The sequence below is a fragment of the Danio rerio genome, chromosome 6 (genome assembly GCF_049306965.1).
Source record: "Danio rerio strain Tuebingen ecotype United States chromosome 6, GRCz12tu, whole genome shotgun sequence".
NCBI lineage: Eukaryota > Metazoa > Chordata > Actinopteri > Cypriniformes > Danionidae > Danio > Danio rerio.
In genome coordinates this window covers 4,730,328-4,748,580 of record NC_133181.1, presented here as the reverse complement: position 1 = coordinate 4,748,580, position 18,253 = coordinate 4,730,328, and the positions used below count along the sequence as shown (strand labels likewise).

Below are 18,253 nucleotides of genomic sequence, written 5' to 3'. Positions count from 1 at the left end.
AAACACATCTAAAATCCAACAATCAGCAACTCAAGAGTGTCACAGTAATTGTAATTCCCTATTAAAGGTTATTCAATGACAAGAAAATAAATCAGAATTTTTAAAAAACTGCAGATTTATGCAGAATGATTTTAGCAGTATAGTAACTAAAAACTTTAAACTTTTATTTAAGGTTTACCATGCAAATCCAATCAGATCCACTTGTTTGGTAAACAAAGCAAGTCTTTCATATAATATATCCACTAAAAGACAGAAAATATTAATTTACAAACTGTACTGTAAATAAATATTATTAATATTTGCATATTAGTTGATAATATTTCCAAAATTAATGTTAAACTGAATAAATGTACACTCACCGGCCACTTTATTATCCAACTGCTCGTTAACGCAAATTTCTAGTTAGCCAATCACATGGCAGCAACTCAGTGCATTTAAGCATGTAGAGATGATCAAGACGATCTGCTGCAGTTCAAAGCGAGCATCAGAATGGGGAAGAAAGGGGATTTAAGTGACTTTGAAAGTGGCATGGTTGTTGGTGCCAGACGGGCTGGTCTGAGTATTTCAGTACTGCTGATCTACTGGGATTTTTTACTCACAACCATCTCAAAGGTTTACAGGGAATGGTCTGACAAAGAGTAAATATCCAGTGAGCGGCAGTTCTATGGGAGCAAATGCCTTGCTGATGCCAGAGGTCAGAGGAGAATGGCCAGACTGGTTCCAGCTGATAGAAAGGCAACAGTAACTCAATTAACCACTCATTACAACCGAGGTCTGCAGAAGAGCATCTCTGAACACACAACACGTCAAACCATGAAGCGGATGGGCTACAGTAGCAGAAGATTACAACGGGAGACACTCCTGTCAGCTAAGAACAGGAAACTGAGGCTACAATTCACACAGGCTCACCAAAACATGGACAGTAGAAGACTACATTGCCTGGTCTGATGAGTCTCGATTTCTGATGCGGCATTCGGATAGTCGGGTCAGAATTTGGCGTCAACAACATGAGAGCATGGATCCATCCTGCCTTGTATCAACGGTTCAGGCTGGTGGTGGTGGTGTAATGGTGTGGAGGATATTTTCTTGGCACACTTTAGGCCCATTAGTACCAATTGCCACAGCCTACCTGAGTATTGCTGCTGACCATGTCCATCCCATTATGACCACAGTGTACCCATCTTCTGATGGCTACTTCCAGCAGGATAACACCATGTCATAAAGTGTGAATCATCTCAGACTGGTTTCTTGAACATGACAATGAGTTCACTGTTCTCAAATGGCCTCCACAGTCACCAGCTCTCAATCCAATAGAGCACCTTTGGGATTTGGTGGAACGGGAGATTCCCATAATGGATGTGCAGCCAACAAATCTGCAGCGACTGTGTGATGCTATCATGTCAATAAAGAGCAAAATCTCTAAGGAGTATTTCCATTACCTTGTTGAATCTGTCACAAAGAATTAAGGCAGTTATGAAGGCAAAAGGGGATCCAACCCAACCGAATAAAATAACCAGTGGTTGTATAATACACACATTTACATAAGTAAATAAACATATTCAATGATGAATAAAAAAAACATTCATCATGGAAATCTGCTAATTTCTGCATGTGCAGTGTGCGGCTTGAAACAAGTCAGGGATGAGTAAATGATGATAACATTGTCATTTTTGGGTAAACTATCCCATTAACATAAATCTATTTTTTTTTCTTAGGAATTCATAAACATAACTTGTTTAATTATTCATGTAAAAAAATTATTATAATAAAAATGATACTACTATTATAATAAAATGAACATTTATACATTCAGCTAATATATGGATAAGTGGATTTATGTTTGTTGTTATCGTTCAACAACAGAATAACTATTGGGTCAGTTCTGTTCATTTACTTCAACATGAAATATTAATGATTTTGTTCCTGCTGCAGCAATAATTCATGTAACAGACCTTTAAAATGCACCTCTAAATGTTTGATAACTGCTGAAACAGTGCTTGCGACCACTGGGGAATATAGTAACTGGGGTGTTTATTTATCCAGCAACCCCTGTACTAACCCAGATTACAGCAGATTAGCGCTTATCAGATGTAGACCTGTTCCTTTTAAACAACAACTGCTGATTAACAGATCATCTAATACGCTCCAAAAATATACATGCTTGCAGATTTTTCATTCATTAATTTTACTTCGGCTTAGTCCCTTTATTCATCAGGGGCCGTCACGGCGGAATGAACCACCAACTTATGCAGCATATGTTTTATACAGCAGATGCCTTTCCAGCTGCAACCCAGTACTGGAAAACACCCATACACACTCATTCACACACATACACTACTACGGCCAATTTAGTTCATGCAATTCACCTATGGTGCATGTCTTTGGACTGGGGAGGGGAACCGGAGCACGCGGAGGAAACCCAGGCCAACACGAGGGGAACATGCAAACTCCACAAAGAAATGCCAACTAACCGAGCCAGGACTCGAACCAGCAATGTTCTTGCTGTTAGGCGACAGTGCTAACCACTGTGCCACCTATGTTTTTATTTAAAAACTTAATTGTTTTATGTTTAATTCACTTTAAAAATTAGGCTGAACAACATTAAGGCTGCATGATATCACAATATTTAGTTTTTCTGCGATTATTCATTCATTCATTTTCTTTTCGGCTTAGGCTCTTTATTAATCCGGGGTCACCACAGCGGAATGAACCACCAACTTATGTGTACGTTTTACGCAGCGGAAGCCCTTTCAGCTGCAACCCATCTCTGGGAAATCTGTGATTATATATTGCAATATATACAATTTCTCCAGATAAACTGAACAGTACAATTGGACTATTCTTTTTAATCACTGTAGGGGAGTGAATAATGCATAAAATGTAATAAACAATTAATAAAGTAAAAAATAGAAGTCAAACAAACAGTGCTTTACAGTTTTCAAGGTAGTCGAATGGTATTCAGGTCTGCAAAGTCTTTGCTGTATAAATAATTGAATAAAATTATTCTTTATTAAAGTTAAAAATGGTAAAATGTCTTGTGCCTGAATGCTTTAAACTCTTTAAGGTCTAAAAAAGCATTTGCACATTAAAAACTTCCACTTCGTTATGATTAACCTCTGCAGTAACTCAACAAATCTCATGTGTTTTTAATCTTTGGCTCCTGGTTAAACATTATCCCAATTCAACATTGCACATCCTGCGATTATAAATGTTGTGTAAAAGAATACATTTACACAGAAGAGACAAACTGCAAGCTTTGAGTGTTAATATCAGGTTTATATCTTCTAAATCTAAATTTTGTCATAGTTTTGAAGCACACTTGGTGTCATTAAAATTCTCATACTAATAGTAACATCTAAAAAGTGTTATTTTTAATTTTACAGGACCTTAAAATAAGCAATAAGACAAAAAAATCTCCATTTTGCTTTAAGTATTTTTATTTTTCTGATTTTACTTGATATTTTAAGGTTAATAAAGGTTAATTAAGGTTAATAAAACTACTAAAGGAGCTACTAAAGTGGTGGTGATATTTATTATTTATTTATTTACGATGTTAAAATCTCTTATTTGTGTTATGCATGTGAAATCCATGGCTATTTACTTTATAAAGTTTTAGTGATACTTTCTTGTCTCTGAAATGATATGAAACATATGTTGGTTATAATATTATTGTTAACATTGTATCGAATAGAAAATATATTATTTAGCATCGCATTTTCTTCAATATTGCACAAGACCAAAAAAGAAAGAAAATCCCATTGTTTAACCCTACAGATTGAAGAAAAGTTACTGAAGTTAATGTCTCATATTATTCTTGCATTAATTAACCAAGATAACAAAGTCTTCAATCGAAAGTTGTAGATCTCAACATTTCTTTCCAAATTCTTCCAAAACCAAATAATCTGACTTGCTAATATCTCTTTACTCTTACAGTATGCAAACAATTATCTCATTTGTATATTTTTGTCAAGCCAGACTAAAAAAAAGTAGTATTGTAGAGATAGCTGCGTATAAAATGAGAAGTGTTTCTCCTCTGGGAAAAGAGATCATAAAAACCTAATAGGCATACATACAAATAGGCCAATAAAAACTTTATAGGCCATAAACTAATGGCTGATTTCAACATAATAACACTAATAATTCAGATATGCCAAAAAATTCCTGTTTCAATAGTAAACACAAGAAGGAATGAAGGCAAAATGTGCCCCTCAAGTTATTTAAACATTCAGATGGAATGCAGAATAACAAATAACTTTACTAAAAGGAAATATTACATTGAGAAATCGCATGAAGAGGTAAGCATGACAAGACTAGGAGTAATATTGTTATTAGTGAAAATATGAAGACAGTTTTGCAGAAGAGAGAGTGTAGTTTCATCTAACAGTGTCTGAAATGCTGGACCTCTCTATCATATTAACTCTTGACTAAACCTGGTGCAGGAAATATAAAAATATCCTACAATGACTAAACATTTTGATTTCAGAATGAAAATCAAACCGTCTTCCCAATGCATAGAAATTATTAATTCAAAAGAAAACCTCGCAAATCAGACCATCTAAGTCACCAACACAGCTTATCAAAATTGTGATGAAATGTAAATCAACAAATTAAATTATATTCAAGATAATACAGTATTCATTAAGTATACACAAATCAATATCAAGATATTGTCATTGACATTACCAGGTGATGAATCAAACCGTTGACTCGCTAACGCCCTCCAGCGGCCTGCACGTACATTACTATTTACATCACTCAATTACATTTTCTAACAACTTAATAAGCTGTAAAGTGAATAAAGGGTCTTAAAAGCACAATTAAAAAGACAACACGTTTATTAAATACTAGAAAATTTGACATCATCTTCGAAAACCTCCTGACGCAACTTTTCCTCAAACTCATAGGCAACCATAATACGCAGTTTTGCTAGCAAATACGGTTACATTTTGCACACTGTCTTTGAAAAAATCACACAGGAATGTCCTTACCTATGCAGTCTGGTAAATTCAGGAGTATTTTCAGCTGTGTGGGATGTCCAGAAGACTCTGTTTAGATCTGTCAAGGTTTCTGCGCGCTCTCGCCGACTGCACCGCCTCACACCGGGGCGAATCTACTTTCTACTACAGTACTACTGCTGCTACCGCTCTGCTAATGAATACTAATGATCTCGTCATTCCTTTGCTCGCTAACCTGCCAATAAGGAAGGTTTGCTCATGAATATTAACCATTTCACTCCGACGCATAATTAAATGTTAAATGAAGCAGCAAGCTATTAGATATAATAATACGTAAACATTTTCTCAAAGGAAAACATAGAGGCTACATAAACCAACAAAAACATTTAGAAAAATTACTGGATTATAAAAAATAAATTCAGGCTACAGTTTATCCATCTGGCAGGGTAATAATAATGATAATAATAATAATAATAATAATAATAATAATAATAATAATAATAATATATATATACATTTACATATATTACTTAAAATTTACATTTTGGAGCCAAATAGTCTATACATTTAGTATTTGATGGATTTGTTTTTCTTAAATGTTTCATGATATGTATCCAAAAAATTGTTTAAAATTAACATTATATGTTAAATTGACTGTAAATCCTGTTTATTGATTTTCTTATCTGGAGTTAAAAAGTGGTATTATAATTATTTAATGAATTCTAATTAGGGCTGTCAAATGCATTGATATTTACTTCATGTCATTAATAAAATTGTAATTAATCTACTGTAACTGCATATTGTTTTGTTTTCGCTCTTAACCACATCTTTGTACACCTGTCAGACTAAATATGTTATGCTATTAATTTCCCTTTGCATTAAATGATTTTATCTATGTTTATTTTACCTTATACTCTTAGTTAAATAAATGTTTGAACAGTTACTGTTTTAACTGAGTAAAACATTTGCACTTATAGTGTACTTATACACTACCTGATAAAAGTTTTGACTTCTAGTTGATCATTTGGTATCAGAAGTGACTTATATGAAAGGCAAAGGCCTCTAGATTATGTTTATTTTACCAAAATAAAATATGATCATGCCTTGATTTTTAATTATTTTATTAGGACAGTAAGGTCTGACTGTGCTTAGACAAAATTCTTGACACTTAGCAGAATTAATGTCCAGTACAAAATATAAAGTCATGCTGCAGTGGAGACAGAATGAATATTGTGTCTGACTCCATCATGAGCTTGGAGGACTGCATCCATACATCTCTGACTCAAATCACTGATTAATAAAGTCATCTGGAATGGCAAAGAAAGCGTTCCTGCAGGACTCCCAGAGTACATCAAGATTCTTTGGATTCATCTTTAATGCCTCCTCCTTTATTCATGCTCAATAATGTTCATGTCTGGTGACTGGGGTGGCCAATCCTGGAGCACCTTGACCTTCTTTGCTTTCAGGAACTTTGATGTGGAGGCTGAAGTATGAGAAGGAGCGCTATCCTGCTGGAGAATTGTCCCTCTCCTGTGGTTTGTAATGTAATGGGCAGCACAGATGGTGTTTGGGGGTGGGGGTGGGGGGGGGGTAACTGAAGAGCAGGGGTGCACTTCAGATCATTATGGAAGGGCACTTTCTATCCAAGACTAAAAAGGTCATGTGCACTGCACAGGTTGAGCCCTATGTGTGCACGTGCCTGAAACTTACACACTCTAAAGCAGTATTTCTCAACCACGTTCCTGGAGGACCACCAGCTCTGCACATTTTCCGTGTCTCCTCAGCCAAACACATCTGATTCAGATCATCAGCTCATTAGCAGAGACCGAAAGACCTGTAATGGGTGTGACAGACAAAGAAGACACCCAAAACATGCAGTGTTGGTGGTCCTCCAGAAATGTGGATGAGAAACACTGCTCTAAATCACACGCTTAATAAACAATTACAATTTTGCTTTAATTTTACAGTGTAATTGCTAATATTAATGTTCAGAGCGCTTGTAAATTTACAGTCTTACTGGCAACTGAAATTATACTGTAAGTTACTGTAAGTTTTATAATAATCTTTTACAGTGTAGTTAAACCATAAAAAGTTGAACAAAAAGTCCTGTTTGATCAAACAAGGCAGCATTGACACTTTATAAAACACGTTTCACCATTCAGCAATGAAAAAAACTTTTTTTTTTTGACAAATAGTGGGCTGGTTGAAAGGCTGAGAGATCATGTGAGGTTGGATAATGTGGTATTTGGCAAAGGAACAGAGGCAGGTATTGGGGTTCAAACACTACTATGGGGAATTTGCCAACTGGAGACCCATCAAGGCTCTTTTACCGTCTAATCAGATGTTTTTAAAGGATTACATGCAGAAAATATCTGAAGAAATGGTGCTGAGAGCAAGTAATGTATACAGATATGCTATTCATTGTAGCTACCCTACTGAAAAAAACAGCTTAGCTGGTTTTAGCTGGTCGACCAGGCTGGTTTTAGAGGGGTTTTGGCCACTTCCAGGCGGTTTCCAGCCATTTCCAGCCTGGTCTTATCTGGTCAGGCTGGGAGATGACCAGATAAAACCAGCTTGACCAGCCTAGCCAAGCTGGGAGCCCAGCCAAAACCAGCTATGTCCAGCTTAAACCAGGCTGGTCAAGCTGGTTTTAGCTGGATTTAGCTGGTCATTTTCCAGCCTAACCAGCTAGGACGAGGCTAGAAATGACTGGAAACCAGCCTGGAAATGGCCAAAACCCCTCTAAAACCAGCCTGGTCAACCAGCTAAAACCAGCCAACCAACCTAGGCTGGTTTAAGCTGGATTTTTCAGTACTCGAGTTGTACTTGCTCTCTCAGACTTGATGTGCAGGGATCAATAAATTAAAAGTGTTTTCATGCATTAAAAACAGAGCATATCAATTTATTTTCATACAATAAGTGTGTCCTGCTTTATTTTATTTTGTGAGCAGAAAAATAATGCATTTTTAAGCATAATTTACAGAAGACACACACTAAACGTCATTTAGTGTATCAAAAGTAAAAAAAAAACTCATACATAAAACTGAAATAATTTGATTGCATATTAAAAGACTCTATTTAACATTCAAAACTATTATTTTGCCTTTTACTTTGCCACTATCTTATATAGCAGGGGTGCCCAGACTCGGTCCTGGAGGGCTGGTGTCCTGGAGAGTTTAGCTTCAACCCTAATCAAACACACCTGAACCAGCTAAAGCTCTTTCTAGGTATACTAGAAACTTCCTGGCAGGTGTGTAGAAGCAAGTTGGAGCTAAACTCTTTAGGACACTGGCCCTCCAGGACCGAGTTTGGGCATCCCTGTTATATAGTATAGTTTAGTATAGTATAGTATAAGATAGTATAGTATAGTATAGTATAGTATAGTATAGTATAGTATAGCATAGCATAGCATAGCATAGCATAGCATTGTATAGTATAGTATAGCATAGCATAGCATAGCATAGCATTGTATAGTATAGTATAGTATAGTTTAGTATAGTATAGTATAGTATAGTATAGAATAGTTTAGTTTAGTATAGTATAGTATTGCATAGCATAGCATAGCATAGCATAGAAGAGCATAGCATAGCATGGCGAAGCAATGGCGGAGTAGGTAGTGCTGTCGCCTCACAGCAAGAAGGTCACTGGGTCAAACCTCGGCTCATTTTTGTTTCTGTGTGGAGTTTGCATATTAATTTCTATTAACTCAGCTATATTGAAATAATTTCTGAACACACATGTGACTGTAAAATATTATGCCTGTAATCTACTCTATTGGTATCTGAGAAAATGGAGATTAGAAATCAGCAACTGTCAGTCACAATAAGTACAGGCACTAACTGTACAAGTCGGTATGAAATGAGATGCCGTATATTTGGATAAATGCTACCTGGACGCTACAGACTGAGCTGTCAATCACTTTAAAAGCTGCCACAGGTGTGCTGAAGCTCTCCTTTAATTTCTGCAGTAAATCTCCCGATGATAACGTTTGCTCAAATGCCTGGAAAGCAGATGGAGGCATAACACTAAATGTCCTAAACGCCCTCTGAGCCTTCGGGATTAATAACAGATCTCGATACACAGAAAAACAGTCAATCAGTAGACGATCGACAACCAGATCTTGTCTTTACAATACTTTAACTACAATTCATCACAGATCTAAAGCTGCTTTGAAGCTCATCTGTGATATCTGATTGATGACCTGCATTTGTGAGCGTGTATTAAACTCAGCTGTGGGTATCACATGTGAGTGCAGATACAAAGAAACAGACATTCACTTCTGTATTCTCGCATCTGAAGAAGCATTATAACTTCAAAAGCATGTTTCGGAAAATATTTCAAGACAAAAAGATTGAATGACAGAGACATTCACATCAAAAACAATTATAAAAGACATTTTATTTACACGGGAAGCATCAGGAAATGTAATGTTGCGTAATATGTCAACATATAGGTCAAATAGTGGCAGCACGGTGGCTCACAGCAAGAAGGTCATTGGTTTAAGTCCCGGTTGGATCAGATGACATTTCTGTGTAGAGTTTGCATGTTCTGCCCATGTTGGCATGCTCCGGTTTCCCCCACAGTCCAAACACATGAGCCTTAGGTGAATTGGATAAACAAAATTGTCCATAGGACATCCGCTGAGTAAAACATATGTTGGAATAGTTGGTGGTTCATTCCGCTGTGGCGACCTCTGAATAATAAAGGGACTAAGCTGAAAGAAAATGAATGAATGAATGTATTAGTCACAGGTGACACAGTGGCTCAATGGTTAGCACTGTCGCTTCACAGCAAGAAGGTTGCTTGTTTGAGTCCCAGCTGGATCAGTTGGCATTTCTGTGTGAAGTTTGCATGTTCTCCCCATGTTTGCGTGCTCCGGCTTGCCCCACAGCCCAAACACATGAGCCATAGGTGAATTGGATAAACGAAATAGTCCAGAGTGTATAAATGTGAATGTGAGTGTGTATGGGTGTTTCCACGTACTAAGTTGCAGCTGGAAGGGCATCAGCTAAGTAAAACATATGATGGAATAGTTGGTGGTTCATTCCGCTGTGGCGACCTCTGATTAATAAATGGACTAAGCTGTAGGGAAATGAATGAAATGTATTAGTCACAGGAGACACAGTGGCTCAATGGTTAGTACTGTCACTTCACAGCAAGAAGGTTGCTTGTTTGAGTCCCTGCTGGATTAGTTGGCGTTTCTGTGTGGAGTTTGCATGTTCTCCCTGTGTTGGTGTGGGTTTCCTATGGGTGCTCTGGTTTCCCCCACAGTCCAAACACATGCGCTATAGGGGAATTAACTAAAGTGTCCACAGTGTGTGAGTGTGAATGTGACTTTGTATGGGTGTTTCCCAATACAGGTTTGCAGCTGGAGGCGCTGCGTAATACATATGATACAGTTGTTGGTGGTTCATTCCGCTGTGGCAACCTTTGATTAATAAAGGGACTAAGCCGAAGGAAAATAAATGAAATGTATTAGTTACAGGTGACGCAGTGGCTCAATGGGCACTGTTGCTTCACAGCAAGAAGGTCGCTGGTTCGAGTCCCAGCTGGATCAGTTGGCATTTCTGTGTAGAGTTTGCATGTTCTCCCTGTGTTGACGTGTGTTTCCTTCGGGTGCTTCGGTTTCTCCCACAGTCCAAAGACATGCGCTATAGGAGAATTGGAGAAGCTAAATTGGCCGTGGTGTATGAGAGTGGATGTGAATGAGTGTGCATGGGTGTTTCCCAGAACTGGGTTGCAGCTGGAAACCCTAACCCTATGCTGTATTAGTTGGCGGTTCATTCAACTCTGGCAACCTCTGATGAATAAAGGGGCTAAGCTGAAGAAAAATGAATGATTGAACGATTAAGTCACATTCACTACACTTACATGACCCATTTATTTGACCATAAGCGGAGTAAGAGTAACTGATGCAGTCAATGGATCTACAGTAGGAGTGTTCACACACACAAGACATGAGAGATATTGTGTAATAATTGCGTTGGCTGAGATATTCTGATGGATGATTATTACTGGGGGTCTGTCTCTGTGCCCACACACTCCACTGATGCCTTTCTATTTCCAGACTCGCTCTGATTAGCCTCTTTCATCAGAGCTGACTGCATGAAAAGAGACGTCGTATTGGATTGCTGCACAGATGGACTGGAGTCGGAGTGTGTTTATGAGGGATGTAGGAGTGTGAGTGTGTGTGAGACATATAAGCACACAAATTTGTGAACTTCCTTCGTTCATTTATTCATTCGACTTAGTCCCTTTATTAATCAGGGGTCGACCCAGCGGAATGAACCGGCAATTTATCCAGCACATTTTACGCAGCAGATGTCCTTCCAGCTGCAACCCAACACTGTGAAACACCCATACACACTCATTCACACTCATACACTATGGACGATTTAACTTATTTAATATAACGCATGTGTTTGGACTTGTGGGGGAAAACGGAGCACGCAGAGGAAACCCATGCCAACACGGGTAGACCATGCAAACTCCACACAGAAATGCAAACTGGTCCAACCGAGGCTCTAACCAGCGACCTGTGGTACCGTGACACTGCATAATGTTTTCATTCCAAATGTTTTACAGTGACCCCACTGTGTGTGTGTGTGTGTGTGAGTGTGTGTGTGTGTGTGTGCTTTTGTGTATGTGTGTGCTTTTGCAGGTGATTGTGTGTGTGCATATGTGTTTGTCTGTCTGTGGCTGTGTGTGTGTGTTTGTGCATGTGTGTGTTTGTATGTCTGTCTGTTTATCTTTCTTTGTGTGTATCTGTCTCTCTGTGTGTGTGTGTGTGTGTGTCTGTGTTTGTGTTTGTCTGTCTGTCTGTCTGTCTGTGTGTGTTCCTGTGTATGTATGTGTTCCTGTGTGCCTCTCTCTGTGTGTGTTCATGTGTGTGTGTGTCAGTCTGTCTGTCTGTCTATCCATGTGTGTGTGTGTGTGTGTTGCTGGGTGTGTGTTTCTCTCTCTCTCTCTCTCTCTCTCTCTATCTCTCTCTCTCTCTCTCTCTCTCTCTCTCTCTCTCTCTCTCTGTGGTCTGTCTTCCTGTCTATCCATCTCTCTGTCTGACTGTGTGTCTGTGTGTGTGAGTCAGTTTGTCAATCCGTCTGTCTGTCCGACAGTGTGAGACTGTGCAGTTTTATGTGTGTGTGTGTGTGTGTGTGTGTGTTTGTGCGTGTGGTGTGTATGTGTGTTCATCTGTCTATTCATCTGTGTATGTGAATCTGTGCATGTGTGTGTGCATTTTAATCTGTGTGCATTTTTATGTGTGTGTGTGTGTGTGTGTGTGTGTATGTGATTACGTGGGTGTGTCATTTCCAGTCACTGCAAGTAGTTTTGAGAAGATCGTGATCTCATCACACACACACACACACACACACACACACACACACACACACATACACACACACACACACACACACACACACACACACACACACACACAATGTAATTCCCCCTGTTTGGCATTTCTCCTTCATTATTTCTTGCGTTACATTTCTTAATCATAATATTTATCTGGGGCGTCACGGTGGCACAGTCGGTAGCCTGATCGCCTCACAGCGAGAAGGTCAGTGGTTCGAGCCCCGGCTGGATCAGTTGGCATTTCTGTGTGGAGCTAAATTGCCCGTAGTCTATGTGTGTGAATGCAAAAGTGTATAGATGTTTCCCAGTGTTGGGTTGCGGCTGGAAGTACATCCGCTGCGTAAAACATATGCTGGACAAGTTGGCGGTTCATTCCTCTGTGGTGACCCCTGATTAATAAAGGGACTAAGCCGGAAAAAAAATGAAGGAATGAATATTTTTTGATGACTTTAAATTAATGTTTCTGATAAAGTGGTGTTTAATAAAGTGTGTGTGATGAAAAGTGTGTGTTTGAGGGTCTCCCGCAGAAGTAGGGCACAGAGGGCTGTACAGTAGGCGTCATTAGCAGGTCAGCGCTCTCCCTCTGATCTGTCTCTCCTCTTCTGCACTTACAGTCATTAATATTGCATGAGCATGAGCGGTGCAGTGTTATCGTCCTCTCACTGTATTCACAGATTTTCTCCACCTTTGATTTACTTTAGGCTACACTTTGGTGGAATTAACGGCACAGTTCACTGGTGATCTCTAACTATTAATATGGAGATTTGTGAAAGTTCATTCCCACATGCTTTAATGTCTACATTTAGCCTTCATGTAAGTAAAATGTATATGACATTTAAGGTGGCGCAGTGGCGCAGAGGGTAGCACGATCGCCTCACAGCAAGAAGATCACTGGTTCGAGTCCCGGCTCAGTTGGCATTTTAGTGTGGAGTTTGTATGTTATCCCCGTGTTGGCGTGGGTTTCTTCCGGGTCCTCCGGTTTCCCCCACAGTTCAAACACATGCGGTACAGGTGAATTGGTCATAGTGTATATGTGGGAATGAGTGTGTATGGATGTTTTCCAATACTGGGTTGCAGCCGGAAGGGCATCAGCTGTGTAAAACCTATGCTGGATAAATTGGTGATTCATTCCGCTGTGGCGACCCCTGGTGAATAAAGGGACTAAGCCGAAAGAAAATGAATAAATGAATTACTAGCTTGATTTAGCATGATGCTATTATGTTATGACCTTGCAATGATAACACAAAACATTGCTAGCATGTTGATAATGTTTGCCTGATTTGAAATTTCTAGCATACAGCCTACATATATTTTTAACACATTGCTAGCATGAGTGTTTTTCATAGCTAGCATGTTTTTATCCCAAAACTAGCTTTTTGCTATATTAAGTGGGTTTCTAGCAACTAGCATATTGCTAGTGTATTTACACATTGCTAACCTAGCACATATAAACATAGTGCTAGCATGATTTAACATGCTGTTATGTTCTAAAACGTCACTAGGATATTGTAGCATGTTAGCTTGTTGCTACATAACATTTCTAATGTTTTCCCTACTAAAAAAACTGCTTAAACCAGCCTAGGCTGGTTGGCTGGTTTTAGCTGGTCAACCAGGCTGGTTTTAGAGGGGTTTTGGCAATTTCCAGGCTGGTTTCCAGCCATTTCCAGCCTGGTCTTAGCTGGACAGGCTGGGAGATGATCAGCTAAAACCAGCTTGACCAGCTTAGCCAGGCTGGAAGCCCAACCAAAACCAGCTATGTCCAGCTTAAACCAGGCTGGTCAAGCTGGTTTTGGCTGGATTTAGCTGGTCAGGCTGGAAAATGACCAGCTAAGACCAGGCTGAAATGAAACCAGCCTGGAAATGGCCAATACCCTTCTAAAACCAGCCTGGTCGACCAGCTAAAACCAGCCAACCAGCCTAGGCTGGTTTTAGCTGAATTTTTCAGCAGGGTTAACATATTAAAAATGCTGTGGTGTGATTTAACATGTTTGCTAATGTTTTAACACTTTGCTAGCATTTTAAAAAGTCTTAGCATTTTGTTAGCCGGATTTAACATGTAAGACATAATAATATATGCTCAAACATGTCAGATAGATAGATAGATAGATAGATAGATAGATAGATAGATAGATAGATAGATAGATAGATAGATAGATAGATAGATAGATAGATAGATAGATAGATAGATAGATAGATAGATAGATAGATAGATAGATAGATAGATAGATAGATAGATAGATAGATAGATTCATGTCTGACCCATTTTCCTGTTTCTGAATTGTGAAGTTGAGAGAGTTCAACTCTCTAATAATAATATTAATGTCAACACACGTTAAGAGCCCGTTTGATCACATAAATCCATTACGAGTAGTCGCCTTTATAGTATTATTAGACTAAAGGAAAGAGAAATAAAGATTAACCTGTTTTGCTGTGGATTAGGCTAATCCACAGCAGCGCTATTTCCCTTAAATGTCGTATGACTGACATTATGATTCACACCGAACAGCTCTTTTTACAACTTTATATCTCAAAAGGGTCCGAGATTGAGCACACCGACTTATGACCAACTTATTCTTAAACAATTACTTGACAGGTTCAGCACATTGACATTAGTTATAAATATGAATGAAAATTAACCACTAATCATCTATCCATCCAGAATCACAGGGATGTTTTGATAGATAACACCTGAAGGATGATCAATATCTAAAATTATTAATCACAGCATCAGCCTGCGCTGAAAATTAAACCGCAAACTACTCCATAATTGAGTTATTTGAGTTTGCGGTGAATGCGAACAGTCGACTACTCCACTCCAAATGGACAGTTTGTCTCTAATAACCTTACAAAGATACACTTTAAAACCCAGCTGTCAACTTAATCAAATGAAATGAGTGTAGTTAACTCAACATTGACTGAAAAGTAATTACTCATTTGAAAAGAGTTTTGAATTAGTGTTGAAGATAATGAGTTAATTAAATACCTCATTAGTACTCATATAGATTAATTTAACTCAAAGGGTTTGTTGCAATCGGTTTTCTCAAACGGTTTGAGTTGCCTTTTTGGGTTTTACAGTGTATCTTTTATAAATGATGTTCTTTTAGTTTATCGATACTTGTCAATCAGAGGGTTTCAATATTCATTTATTAATATTTAAGGAGAGGATAAGACAATCAGTAACTGGCAGAAATCCTTCCGGACCGGCCGATTCATTCACTGCACCTGCACAGCCCCAATCACCAGAATACTAATCACCTTCACCTGTTGCTCATCACCCACTCACACTGCATAAACCTGGAACATTTACTCATTCACTGTCAGATCTACTTGTTAGTACCCAGACTTATTTCTCTTCAGCTTGATAGCATTCACCTGTCGTTGTATCCTGCCTGCCCGCTCGCTCACCAGTTTGCCTGTCATCTCGTCCTGTGAATCCTGTAGTGTGTTTTCCTCCATCGGCATCATCTTGTTTTAGTTACCACCCGAAGTTAAGTTCTGTTTGTTTCGTTTTCTTTTATTATGTTGGTATTGATGATATTTCTGTTCTGAACTACCTCCTTTACATAGTTTAAAGTATCATTAAACATCCATTCTTTCTGTGAATCCGCCATTGTCCTCTCTCTCATCCGTTACAATAATATAGGTCAAAATTCTCTGCACATGCTTTTCAATGAAGAAAGTCCAATTTTTGTGACGCGTCCTGAAAATGCTCAAGACAGCACTTTATACTATTTGCACAGCCATTTGAAAACTACAGTAAAGTTATACATCACTGCATTTAGTGAGTTACTGAGTACAAGACACTGAATATGTATGTTTTACATTTTTACTGCATTCGCTCTTTCCAATACTAATTTATTCACAGCATTGTGCAAAAGAATAAACACACCCTTATATACAACAAACACAAACTTCCTTTGGGTAGAGCCGAGCACAACTGTACACAATATTGCAGAAAATATTGGAACTGAACCTCCAACACACACAGGTCTGTAAATCATTCATCAAATTGTTCATTTTGGAAGACTTTTTCTGGGGAAAAAAAAGATTTAAAGATTTTTATAAAATTATCTTGACAGATTTTGACAACTAGTTCAACATTTTTGTTTGTAATTACTTAATTAAATATGCAATGACTATTCAGCATTAACAAGTTTAGTTATTCTTGACTGACATGACATAAGCAAATGATAATGTTATAAGCAGCAGAGAGCTGTATGAAAGCAATTAATGCATGTCCAAAAGGAACTGCAATGTGTTGAAAGGAATGAGAAACTGCTACTATGATGTGCACAAATGACTAACTGTTTTGAGAAATGCATTAACTGTTGTGCAAATAGTGTTGTGAGAAATGCACCAAAGCCACTGAGAAAAACTGTATTCACAGCATTGTGCAAAAGAATAAATACACTCTTATTTACAACAAACACAAACTTCCTTTGGGTAGAGCCGTGCACAACTGTAAACAATATTGCAGAACATATTGGAACTGAACCTATAACATATACAGATCTGTAAATCATTCATGAAATTGTTCAATTTTTAGGACATTTTCAGAAAAATAAAGATTTTTTTTTATTATCTTGACAGATTTTGAAAACAAGTTCAACATTTTTGTGTGTAACGACTTAATTAATGAAATGAGGACTCTTATTTTATATGGAATGACTATTCAGCATTCACAAGTTTAGTTAATATTGACTGACCTGAGATAAGCAAATGATAATGTTATAAGCAGCAGAGAGCTGGATGAAAGCTATTGATGCATGTCCAAAAGCAACTGCAATGTGTTTGAAGGAATGAGAAACTGCTACTATGATGTGCACAAATGACTAACTGTTTTGAGAAATGCATTAACCATTGTGCAAATGAAAATAGTGTTGTGAGAAATGCATCAAAGCCACTGAGAAAAACTGTAATTGTAATTTTATTAAACTTGAGTCTCCAAACTTTTGTACAGTATAGTGTATACTTTAATTTCATGTTCACATTAACCCCGACGACCTGCTTGCCTTTCTCGTCCATTTGCTTCATGTGCATTATGTAAATTTCTGAATAATCCATGAATCAATGCAGACATCTTGAAGAGCAGAGTGTTTGATTTGCTGATCGCAGCAGCTCGAGAAGCTGACAGACGCGCTTTCCTTGCTGGAACAGAGAAAAATGTAAGTGCAGGATCACAAACAAAACTGTAAATCAAAGCACTGACATGAACACAAATAAAGAAGACAATACCTTACAAATGTTGCATTCATTTTTTGGGGCTTAGTCCCTTGATTAATCAGGGGTCACCACAGTGGAATGAACCGCCAACTTATCCAGCCTATGTTTTAGCAGCGGATTCCCTTCCAGCTGCAATCCAACAGTGGAAAACACCCATACACTCTCATTCACACACATCAATCATACGAATTTAGCTCTTTCAATTCACCAATAGCGCATGTCTTTGGACTGTGTGGGAAACCGGAGCACCCAGAGGAAGCACATGCAAACTCTACCAAGAAATGCCTACTGACCCAGCCGAGACTTAAACCAGCAACCTTCTTGCTGAGGCGATCGTGCTACCCTGTGCTACCCATCGTGACACCTATATTAAAACATGACAGGATCAAACTATTTTAGTGTGTTAAATCTCATTAAAACATGTCAACATCTCTTTTGTAAAGGGTTTAAACCTTCACATTTCAAACTTTAAAAGTTTGTTGCTGTTTTAAACTTTCAGACAATTCATTTGTCAAGCAAACGTCAAAGTTTTGTTTTACTGTTGCACATATTATCCAGGTTGCAAAGAATTCTGTCCCAGATTTGGCATGAAGCTGGCACAGCAGGCATTCGTCCAGCACTGGCATACAGCACAAGGGCCAAACATGGCTGAGGTGGCACCGTCTTAGAAGACTTGGGCCAGATATCAAACGTAGTATTTGGCCCAGATGTTAAAAATG

The 18,253-nt window shown here is 38.3% G+C and overlaps 1 protein-coding gene across 1 annotated transcript in view; it reads right to left on the bottom strand.

Moving 5' to 3' along the window:
* sema5bb (sema domain, seven thrombospondin repeats (type 1 and type 1-like), transmembrane domain (TM) and short cytoplasmic domain, (semaphorin) 5Bb) overlaps window positions 1-5,115 on the bottom strand; it is a 116,614-nt gene extending 111,499 nt beyond the window's left edge. Inside the window, exon 1 of the mRNA XM_001340262.10 lies at window positions 4,989-5,115. The gene's annotated coding sequence lies outside the window, so the exon portion shown is untranslated. The remainder of the gene's footprint in view (window positions 1-4,988) is intronic.
* Between the last annotated feature and the right edge of the window lie 13,138 nt (window positions 5,116-18,253).